The sequence below is a fragment of the Taudactylus pleione genome, unplaced genomic scaffold (assembly GCF_031769625.1).
Source record: "Taudactylus pleione unplaced genomic scaffold, aTauple2 ptg000183l, whole genome shotgun sequence".
Taxonomy (NCBI): Eukaryota; Metazoa; Chordata; class Amphibia; order Anura; family Myobatrachidae; genus Taudactylus; species Taudactylus pleione.
In genome coordinates this window covers 11,693,843-11,706,723 of record NW_028284585.1, presented here as the reverse complement: position 1 = coordinate 11,706,723, position 12,881 = coordinate 11,693,843, and positions in this window count along the sequence as shown.

The window sequence follows — 12,881 nt, the reverse complement described above, 5'->3', positions numbered from 1 at the left end:
GACATAAAGGGCCCATCGGGGGAATGCAGTAATAGGGGCCCATACTTAAGGTTGTGGCCAGCCTCCAGAGAGGCTTGGCTAACCATTAGAGAGTGCATGGTCTGGGCACCTTTAAAAAAAATATAGTAAATAGTACTATTAATACTGCTAATACATGCGTGATAACGTACCAGATGAATAACAGAAATGCAGTGTAAAAAATACATCATAGTCTTGTGCAGTATAATGTAACAAGTGCACAGTCTGGAATCTGGTCCCTAGAGGAGGGGGTGGGCCCTCAGGCAGTGAGGCCCACCAGGGGTTCCCCCTGTACCCCTGTGGGCCAGCCCAACTCTGAAAGGAGGAGCAGTGAAGTCACAAATATAAAGATAATGGAAAGAGCACAGTTCTCCAACAAAATCCAGTAGTGATGAGAGATTCCTATCTAACAGGTACAGATATGCTGTGTTGTCATTCTCACAGCTACAGTACATGAAACAGAACTCAAATCCCACTTGTTATACAAACAACATTTGCTTAAACTGCTTACTCCTGAAGATCTGCCAAATTTCAATGGCATAATGTGCTTATTTTGCTTGTAATTGCCAGACTCATAGGGACGTATAAACATTTTTTATTTTTACAGTGTATTATACAACTAGGTATAACAGCATGAAATTCTTTATTGCAGAACCCTAAATTACAGTAGTAAGTCACCATCACAGTAAAAAAAAGATGTTTTAAATATGAGGTTTATATGAGTGAATTGTCACTTCTAAATAAAATGTAACTTGAATTGTTTAAATATCCTAATTATATGCATAATGCCATGCTATTGTGCAATAATAGTGCCATCATTATGCCATTGTATAATCATTGGATAATATTCCATGATCTACACTGATCACATTTTTTATTTGCCTTAACAGAATGTTATACAGTTTTACAATAAGTTTTGTATGCTCAATTCATAAAAAAATATATATGTGCATAAGAACATTTCTAATTCACATAGAAGCAAATCTCATTAATGTCCTGTAATTTCCTAAAAATAATATTTTCTTGCAAACTGCTGTTTGGACCAAATATTATTTTTAGCAGATGATGACACATTAATGAGATTTTGCTTCTGTGTGAATATAATTTATCAAATGATCAAAAGAAACATGGCAAAACACTAGGGTACCCTATGCCAGACATACAGTATTTTAGCTGTCATTGGGAAATTTATTTTTAGTTTTTATGGGGCCTATTCATCATCACTTAATTTATACAAAAGCAGGTGAAAAATAACATCACAGATATCATCACAGATATCTCCTGGTTACAATTGTACCTCGATAACTTTAATATGGGGATGTGGAAATTGTGTAATACATCAAGTTCCGAAAAAGCATTTTTTTCTGAACTTGTGAGTGATACCGTATGCCACTCTGAGATGATGTACAGTATCTGATACCATGCACAAGCTGCCGATTACATGGCAGCTTGTGCAGCAGAGGGATCTATCCAGATCCCTCCAGCAGTCTCTACTTACATCCGGCATCTCTGGCTGTCATTGGCTCCCTCTTGTGCTCTTCTGCCGGCAGGAGCTTGTGCTGCACGAGTGCTGGGGGGAGGTCAGGAGCAGTGGTGGTGGTGGTGGGGGGACACCGTAGAGAGGGGGGGCATTGTGTTTGGAGAGGATGCAGGCAGAGAGGGGACACTGACAGGGGAAAATTATCACATTTCCAAAAAGGTGTCAATTCAATTAAACAATGAACTCATGGCAAGTTCAAAACTAAAATATCACTCATGATTTTTTTATCATGATGAATATACTCCTATATGACCAAAATCAATATAAAGTCTTGCACACGTCTTCCATAATATCTATTATGACTTTCAACAATGAATCTTTTAAATGTATCTAATACAAGGTCTATAATCTTAATATATGACTTAATCAGTAATGCAAGGGTTAATTAGACCTATTACTTTCCAAACAATTACCAATAATTGCTGCTTCCTTCTATTATTCTCTGTGATGTATGCTATGTGGTGTTGCTTGATAAAAGCAACAAATATGGTTATTTCACAAAGGTCAGTGGTGTCTTGTCGTTCTTTACTGTGAAAATAATTATCTGGTACAATTAGCTAGTGCTAGCATACTAGTCTCACTTCCCCTCCCCTACAGTGATGCTTTCAACTCCCCAACCCCGAAGAGAGAGCCAGTAGCAGGGGTAAAGGGAGAGAGGGAGGGGGCAAGTCTGTCCTAGGTCAGATCCTGCCACTGCACATGTCTAACTCTGTACAGGCTTTGTAGAATTTGTTTTATCTTATGTACATGGCAACACCAAGTGTTTGTAGCACCATACAGTACATGGAAGAAATACAATAGTATGAAGAAACAATATGATATAAAAGGGTTCCAGTACAGAATATACTGGGAACAATATATAGTATCTGTAATATAATAATGATAATAATGCATAATTATATTTATTCATGCAAATAAGCTTTAAGTGACTGTCTGCAAATAACTTGCCATAGTTATGTAATCAGTTTATCTGTTAGCCTGTACAATGTATTTACATCTTGTATGTCTTTATATATTGTTTCAAAAAATTATCCTCCAGTTTTGTGCCCTGATGAATCTTCTATCAGCAAAGTGAGAGGGGGCATGAACTGGACCACACACATGAGATTCATCTATGCAGCTGATGTCATCAACTCTCAGTAACCCGGCTAGTGTTCACAGTGTCATGAGCATTCACTGTAAGCAATAAGATTTTATGTTGGATTTACCAGTATTGCAGACATCTGTTGCACCTTGAATTTTTTTGTTTCATTGTTGATGGAAGAGCTCTTCACCCATATAGTAAATGTTTTCCTTTTACTAGAACCTATAGGAAACTCCAACTCTTTTTTTATACATGATTTTAATTTTATTTTTATTTCAGAAACAAACACAGGCTAATAAGAGATTTACACAACATATAGTTTTACATTATACAAACATACTGTATGTGGAAACACAAATTACACCCAAACACAATATCTCATGCTCTCATTTCTTAGTATAAAGTAAAATTGTTACGTTTTATGCCATCAGTGGTTATAAGCATATAGTAATATGCAGCATTATACCTTTTTTTTTTTAGAAAGTTGCAATTATTCAAACATGTTATAGGCGAGCACGTCATCAAGACTAGTTTTTATTATTTATAAGTTCCAAACAGAAAAAAATACTCTAAGCAAACAGAATGACAGGTGGCATTCCATGAGGAACTCTCATAATGTCATGCTACAATGTGGGATTAGGTAAAGCTTTTATGGATCAGTTGTACATTCTGCTCTGCCATTAGATCTACACTTCAACTCTTCCTGCTCTTGTCTGTATTTTTATTTTTAATATGATTCACTTTTTCCCATGATTATTCACTCTTAAAACCTCTAGCAATTCTTTATGGAGAGTTATACCTCTCTATCTTTTGACCTTTTTAGGAATGTAAACAGCTCCTAACTTGCATATGATATTGTGGTATTCTTTATGAGGTCAGAGCTAGGTCACTTGGATGTCTGAAATACATCCTTTATTTTTTTATTGCAATTGTTCTTTCCTTTGTCTTAGGAGAAGAATCTATAATGCAATATGCCTTTTTACACAGATGTCCACTAAAGTTCCAAATATACTTACATAAATCCATTTAACTATATTTATGTCAGATTCTTAATCAGCCAAAAGTACAATATTTAACATGTTGAATATATTAAGAGTGTAAATGTAAGGTTTATTATTTATATTATGAGTTGTTTCAATATTTAAGTCTAGAAAGTTAAAATTCCCCATGATGATCACATTACTTTCATAGCAAAAACTTCCTTTTTAACTCTGCATCTAAATTATTGGCTTCTTTATAGAGGTAATTAGGTTATTTGTATGTTAAATATAATTCTGTCTAAAGTGTTGTAAATTCCCAATGTATCAATATCAAGTAATTGAGAGCACAGTAATATTAAACAAGTGTTAGGTTGATCATTGACCTCTCTCCAGTAGAACAATGAATAATAGCAAGCCTTATAATTTTAAACACTTGAGGGCAACTTTGTTTTGCTCCATGTGACCAGACTAATTTCAAACTGGTTAGTGGTTTTGACCAGGAATAACTTTTTAATTTTATAGTCATCCTATCATTGGCTTTTTGTGGGACAAATTGTACTTTCTTTTAGTAGCATATTATAATAAAAGTAATATAGTCAGCATTATGCTATAGTCACAAATGGCTTATGGGCATATATAATAAAAATAACTATAAGTCATTGCTAATCCCTCAAAATAATGAACATATAGCATAAAAGGAAAAGTGAAGACCCTAAATGTAAACAATAAAACTATTACCAAGAAATTATAAAGCAAACAAATGTTAATTTCTATCAGATAATATGTTCCTAACAGTGTCTTATATTACCAACCTGCTTTAAATCTAGCATATTAGTGTACTGAGAGTAAAGCATCTCAATCTCCACAGCAAGCAGTCCTAAAAAAAGCTTTAAAGAGGCATGTTGCAAAACCTATAGTACAAATATATGGAGAAATAAATGTAAAACCTCTGAATATATTTAGAAGCTGTCCTACAACAGTATGCAATTATTTGACCCAAAGTGGGTGATATTACAAGGTTTTTCAACGCTGGGTGGCTGTTTTAAATAAATGTTTCTTGAACCTCATTTTATTAGTTATTGAAGAATCAACCTGAATCCTAGATGAAACCAAAGAAAAAATTGGGGAATTAGAAAAATCAACTAAGCAAACACTGATTGAAGATAATAAAATTAATTGGTTGGATAAACTTAGTTCTACTGTGAACATATACAGATAGGATCTAAAAATATAAAAGAAACAAACTGATGATGGTAGAATGTTATTACCAGGAACAAACAGTTTATTCATGGGCTACTGGGAGCTATCCCTCAAAAAGAACTGAAACATTTAGAATGAGACATCCCAGATGTCCTATGGGAACAGACACAGAAAATACTTCAGAGAACAGTTCATCCCGAAGTGACATTGAAGTATCTCATACTAAATCAAAAGGGAGACCTCCTTTAAGGGTTATGACTTGTGCCAGGGGTGCGGAAGGTCCAGACTCTACACACACTGTGGCAGCCATGGGATGAGGAAGACAAAACTACAGGAAATAGATCTCATCATAAATTTTTGCTCACATGAATTCACGGCAATGGAAAAGAGTGTTTTAAACAAAGGGTTGTCCTTTGTGCCTACTGCAAGTCTCAATTAATTTAATTGGAATGTAGATGTGTGGTGCCATCAGCGCACTCAAAAACTTTAATATTTTTTCTCCAATTAACCAGTCAATATAAGGAGTAAACCTGAAAATCATCCTTTCAAGCCCAAATCAGGATTTGATCCACAGACACCTAATTCCTCCATTAAATGCTACTCATGGATGCTTGAAACAATGGCCAGAGAGTCCATGAAAGGTCACACACAGCATAAAAATATATATCATGAAGAATTTCTGACACTGAAGGGGTTAAGTGAAAGCAACTCCCTGATTATAGGACCTGCAGACAAAGGAGGTGAAATTGTCTTGCAGAACATAGATAAATATAAAGAAAAAATGTATAGACAATTAGATGATTAAAATGTATATACAAAATTGGAAAATGATCCCAACAATGACTTCAAAATGTTAAATTGACATATCTTATCAACAGCTGTTGAGGATGGGATTATTGACAGGACATTGAGTGAAGTGGATACCATTATCCCTTTAATCTACATATTGCCAAAAATGTATGAAAGAATGTTCTGTCCTCCAGGACGTCCGATTTTTTTCAGCACATGATTCACTGTTTAACATGATTGCAAAATATCTTAATATTTTTTACAAACAGTAATTCAGTCAGAGGTCACATTTTTAAGGACACTACTGATCTGCTTCTCAAACTTCAAGATTTAAAAATTGTACTGAAAAATTGTTTGCTTTGTTGTATAGACATCAACAGTTTATTCACAAAATAAAATCTTTTAAAGTGACACTAGCGCTTAAGGTTAAAATATATATTTAATGAATATAAAACAAAGGCAAAATTTCCCACAAAGCTTAAGGGAAAAAAGAATTAAAAACAAATAGCATCAAAAAAACAAAGTATACAGTACATGTAGATATAGCAGCAAAAATAAGTGTAACTGTATCGACTTATTAAAATATGCACTGAATGGCTGGAACAAGGTAGTTCATAAAGCTTCAGTTCCATATAGAATACAATGCATACCGTGAAATGTAGGTGAGTGTCTATTAGGTGGGGAACCTTTGGGTCCAGATAGCACCCTGGTCCAGACACTCACAGGCTTAATGGATGTGATCCTGCAGACTAGCGCCGATGTGTTTTGAGCTGGAAGCTCTTTATCAAGGCTGTGTGCAGGTCAGCATGAGCTCTCCTTTTATAGTGTGTCTTAATTTTGCCGCCGGAAGTGGTTCCCGCGTGACTTCCGGTTTTGCGATTTCAATGGAAAGCATGTGAGAGGCCTCCTATTCATCTTTATTGTTGTCCACATACTCCCCACTGCTGGCAGACCCTGGGAATCTCCCTTACTGGCTCTATTTTCTTATCCGCGAAAACCGGAAGTACGCGGCCGATCACTTTCGGTTTTGGTGTTTGGGTCCTCTAGATACAGGAAATGTATTGGCAGACATTTTCTTGTAGGATTTCTTTCAAGGACATTTTCATATGATTTAAAACCATAATATGATGAATTTCCATGTAATAAAATAATAAAGGAAAAAAGAATTACCATTAATATATGTACCAGTAATAAATAAATAAATAAGCTAATAGCAAGGGATAAAATATAAAAGAGATAGTAAGCAAACTTCTTCTTTTAAAAAAGACATGAATAGGGAGATAATAACTATAAAAACAATTTAAGTTCAAAATCTTTGTTAATCTTTGTAGAAGATCACCTGATGAAAGGGTCAATAACAAATTTTATAGTTTTTAATAATTATTTTTACTTCAATGGTGATTATTTTATACAGCAAGTAGGCACAGCAATGGGTACCAGGTTTGCCCCCAGCTATGCTAACCTCTTCTTAGCCAAATGGGAGGAGGATGCTGTGTTTAAAAGCACAGCATGGGGGGCAAACCTGGTATCCTGGAATCAATATATTGATGACATTTTAAAGTGTCTAAGCTGCTGAGGGTTTCTGCGCTAAGAGATCCACCTTCTTACCTTACTATTCACAAACATACCTCATTTTGATGAACTGAGGGCTGTACGAGAACTCAAAATGTGCAATGTGCTCAAATGTGGCTCTGGCCTTTGCCAATACATACATCTCTCATATAGAGAAATATTTATTTTTACAAAACTCATCCTTTAACAATAAACTATTTTACCTGCTATATTGATGACATTATGCTCATTTGGACAGGGACCAAAGAAGAATTTGACTTACAGATGGAATGTTGCAACAAAATCAATGAAACAATTACATTTACATGTTAATGTAGTACAGTATCCATTCATTATTTGGATGTTTTGATCACCAATAAAGAAGATCAGTTGGAGACCAATGTGTATTATAAACCAACTGATAGGAACATTTTCTTATATGCAAATAGCCATCATCTGCTGTCAGTGAAAAAGGTACTGCCATTCTCACAACTTTTGAGAATAAGACAGATAACTAGTTGTGAGGTTGAAGCATGGAGACAGATGGATGAGATGATAAAAGCATTTTTAGAAAGAAGATATTTGCATTTGGAATTAGAAGCTGCCAAGTTGAAAGCTCTCTCTATTCCTAGAGAACAATGTTTAAAACCCAAAATTAAATCCAACCAGGAGGTATTACCATTTGTAAGCCAGTTTTCCATGGCCAGTCCTGCAATAATGAAAACTTCTAAACAATTATGGCCGATTCTAGCAACAGACCCAAATTTGTCAACATTTAAAAACACCAAGGTATCAAATTGCCATTAGAGGGGCATAAAACAAAATAACTGTCTGGTACAAAATAATGTCACATTGATTATGGTTTCTCAACCAATACATTTTTTGTTCAAGGCCCCTGGATCATTTAGATGTGTGGGGTGTTTGACATGTAGTCAAAGTCAGATGATTCGATCAATATCAATGAGACTAAGAGAAAGAAAAATAGCTATTTGAAACAGAATATAACTAAACTTGAAAGATAATCAATCAAAGCACTAACAGAAAACCATTCTATAGTGATTAAACCTTGTGATAAGGGGGGTGTTATTACTGTATTAGATAAAGATAAATACATATATAAATTTTAGGACAACTAAAAAAGGATAGCACTTATCAAAAATTTAAAACAGATCCCACTAATAAAACTAAGAATAATTTTCATAAATTTTTAAAGAAATATTTAGATAGTGGAACCATTAATAAAAGGAGTTTGAATATTTAAATATTGAAAATCTCAAAACTCAAGTTATATACACCCTTCCAAAAGTCCATGAAAATCCTGTGGCTCCACCTGGACATCCAATAATAGCAGGTACTGGTGAACTTACAACCAATCTATCTGAGATGATAGACCACTTTTTACAACCAATAGTCATAAGTAATAGATCATATCTAAGGGTTACCTTAGATGTTTTGAATATGTTAGAAACAATAACAGTTACAAACAACTTGACTTTAGCTATGGCGGATGTTAAATCCTTATATACGGTGATTAATCATGAGGATGGCCTTGAAGCTATAGATTGTTTTTTTAAATAAAACAGATTTACCAAACAATAAAACCTCAATTTTATTTTGGAAGGGATTGAGTTTATTTTAAATAACAGCTATTTTTATTTTGAGGTTGAATATTATATTCAAAATATCAGTACAGCTATGGGCACCAAGTTTGCACCCAGTTATGCCAACCTCTTTATGGCTAGATGGGAGAACATGTGCTTAGTGGGGGGTGGCTGGGTGCAGACTTGGTGTCTAGGTACCATTATATAGATGACATCATTGTTTTTTTGAATGGTTCAACTTCAGATTTAGATTATTTTTGTGAAAACTTAAATGACAATGATAAGAATATTGTCCCTACATTCGATATAAGTCAAACCTCTATTAAATTCTTACACCTTACTATATATGTACAAAACAATAAATTAGAAATAAAAGGTTTTATTAAGCCAACAGATTATAATAGTTACATTCTGACTAATAGTAACCATCATCCCAAATGGCTAAAGGGAATATCTAAAGGTCATTCTCATGGTTATGTAGAAATTGCAGTGAAAATATACATTTCAAAAATAAATCTTCTGATATGGGAAAGAAATTTATAAATAAAGGATATGACAAGAAAGTGATTAATAGTCTAGAGAAGGAAGTAGTAGAGATGGAGAGAGATCACCTACTTATTAAACAAAAAAAGGAAGATAAACATAAAAATACTAAGAAATGGGCATTTATCTCCAATTTTGATTCTCATTTTAAGAAGGTAGAAAATATTGTTAAAAACATTGTGGTGTTCTATTAAATGATCCCATTCTTTAATGAATTTTACTTTAAAAACCCAATTTCATATATCACAGGGTACCTAATCTGAAAGATAAGTTGATAAAGAGTGCTCTTCCAGACCATAACTTAAACCCCATAAGCACTAAGAGGATCCATCAGTGTGGGGACTGTATGGCATTTAGGACAAATCCATCAGTAGTTACTAAGTTTACAGAATTTTCTGTACAGGTTAAAAGTTATCAAATAAAAGACCTTATTACGTGCCATACGGCTAATGTTATATATCTTATCGAATGCTCATGTTGTTTCTTATATATAGGAAAAACCACCAGATCATTAAAAATAAGACTATCTGAGCATATTCAAAATATAAAGAAAGGTCTACAAACTCATACGCTATCAGATCATTTTAAAAATGTACATACCGTAATTGCTCCCCAAATAACATTGTTAGATTCTTAGGTACTCAAAACATAAGACCTACTTGGAGAGATAGAGATACAGAAGGTAAATTGGCAAGATCAGAGATGCATTGCATTTACAAATTAAAACCTTATTACCAGAAAGTTTGAACTCAGACTTTGAATTAAAGTGGTTTATTTAGATTTTTTGTAGGATTGCCTACAATGATTCACATCTTACAAAAACATTTTTTTGTCTTTGTAGATCCTAGCGTTCTTATGGTTAGCATTTTTATATTGACCCCTTCTTATATATTGTCCCTCAAACAGCGGTTCTCTCTGTCACTATAGGGGGATATTGTATAATGGTACCATATATGTATTGTTTTCAGTACATTATTATTATTTTTTTAATGATGATTTTTTTATAATGATGATTTTAGAGTTTTACATACACACATATTTTTATTAATTCTATATTTTTTATGAATGTGTATTTATTATTTAGGTTTTAAAGTATATTATTGAGTCTGGTTTGCTGTTATTCTGATAAATTTTATTGGAGAGTATTTTTTATTTTTATTCCTGTATTAAAAGGTGTTGAATAGTGTATACCTATTATACCTGCCCACAAAATCCAGCTAGAGGTGTGGAACACAAAACACTTATGGTTCACATTTCACTGCATGGAGAGTTCCGTTATTAGAGGGAGGTTTGGTGAGACAAGCACCAGACTTATGATCCCATGGCTGATACCGCTTCACTCCTATGGCCTACTCACATATAAGGTAACCCAGTTATTTTTTAATTTAAGATAGTGGGGACAATAATGAGATCGTTACTCTGTAACGTAACTTCCGGTGATGTCAGTCATAGCTGGGGGTATAAATACATGGACATGTGTATCATTCCTGTTTCCTCGATAAAGATCATTGAGATCAAAATGTGTTGGCACCAGGGATTACACACAACGGAAGATCCACAACTTCATCTATTGATCTCTGGAGGTATTTAAGTTGCTCTGTATCAGGTCCAGAATTTTACATAGAGCTATTTGTCATCTGCTTTAATATACCTCAATGAGGAAAAGAGCTGACTGATATATGGACCATATTTGGACTTTTGGTTTATTTTTACATTTTATATTGTGGATTATAACAATAAATTGCGTCAGTCTTGTCTAAGTCACGGCATACATTCAGCCAGATAAATGCGATGATAGACAAGATTGATTTAATTATAGACACAGTAAAGATAGGTATAGGTGTAACTGTTAATGCTAGATGAAACACATCCCCAGCAGGCTCCTCCAACAAACTTTTCACCTAAGCTTCCTCATAGAGTGTCTATAATTAAATCAATCTTGTCTATCATTGCATTTATCTGGCTGAATGTATGCCGCGACTTAGACAAGACTGATGCAATTTTAAAAGCAGAGGAGTGTGCCTGTGATTGATTCCATGTTATGTTACAAACTGTTGACACATACATTTGTGCCATTGATTACTCACCTGCTCTGTTAAACTACCACACAATTAGGCTGAATGCATGCTGCAGCAAACAAACTAGTATTTATGCGGAGTTATTCAGTCACAATGGAATGACTGGTGGTGCTATAAATAATTATAAAAGCAAATGCATGATCTTTATCCAGGATTATTCTGGGGACTTGTAAAGTATAATATACAAATTGAATCAAGGAATAATTACCTAATATATCCACAGTGACAATAAATTAATTTGTACCCATATGAATCTCCTGATGGGAGCAACTAACAGTTTTGAATGTGGCAAATCAGTGGTTAATATTAAATGTTACACTGTTAATAAATAAGCACAATAAATAATTGTAACCACATAATTTATATCATTGACTATTAGTCACATTTGCAATAGATTCTCCATTAGTGAGCAATTGAATCATTCCACGAGTGAGAAATTGAGTCAAAAATACAATCTACTTTAGTGATAAGAGATAACATTTGTATCCGGAAGAAAGATAATTGACACAGATGATGTATTTGATACACAATATACATTTTATTCCACGGTATAGGAAATAAAGTGCACGTTATTGGAGCAGTTCAATACAGAGATTTGTCATACCAATATTTTATGTAATTAACTGATTACACACTGTAACCAGATACTAAATAAAGTAAAGATGGCTTTAGCCACAGAAAATATATTTTGAGTATCTGTGCAGTAGTAGATAGTAATGTTATGATACATGAAATTACTGCAAAATATAATTTTCAATCTCTGGGGTATTTAATACACAAACCTCATTACAGGTCTGATTTAAAACAGTAATAAAAATATTTCACCATTTTGGAATAAGTTTTTATTTAAGAACTAATAAAAGTTATATTTTATGAGTTCATATAAATGTGATTGGTGCTCCATACAACTATCTCCTTTTTCTATATCAGTGTGGTTAATTAATAAACTATTACCCCATTTGATGTCTCTGGCATTGGGCTTTTTAGCAATATGGTGGAGAGACCCCATGCTGCTTGCTTACCAGTTCTAGTGCCACCAGCACTGGCTGCTAAAGCCAGGTGTTGGTTAGTGAAAAATCAGGATGACCCTGTGTAGTTCCTCCACCAATTTTTCCATTTCCAGTCTAAGGCTGGTTATCACTGTGGGGGGAATTCCATGCCCTTTTTCCCCAAACTTTTTTAATTATGTAATCCTGCACATATCCTTGGGGTCTGTGCAGTGCTTTGGATGAAGGCTCCTATTAGAGGTAGGTCACTTATTTTGATGGCATAGCGACGGCTTTAGTAAATCTGTAATTTTTAGCATTTTAATTTGACTAAACATAGATGATTATATGAATTTATTTTCTAAAGTGTGGTTGCACAGTGGGATTGTGGTGGTTTAAATTTAGCAAATTGGTGGGATACAATCTGGCAGGAAAAACACCACAATCCAGCTAGGGTGTCGAATGCACCACTTAGTAAACTTATCACCATGTTACCTGTTACCTTGTGATT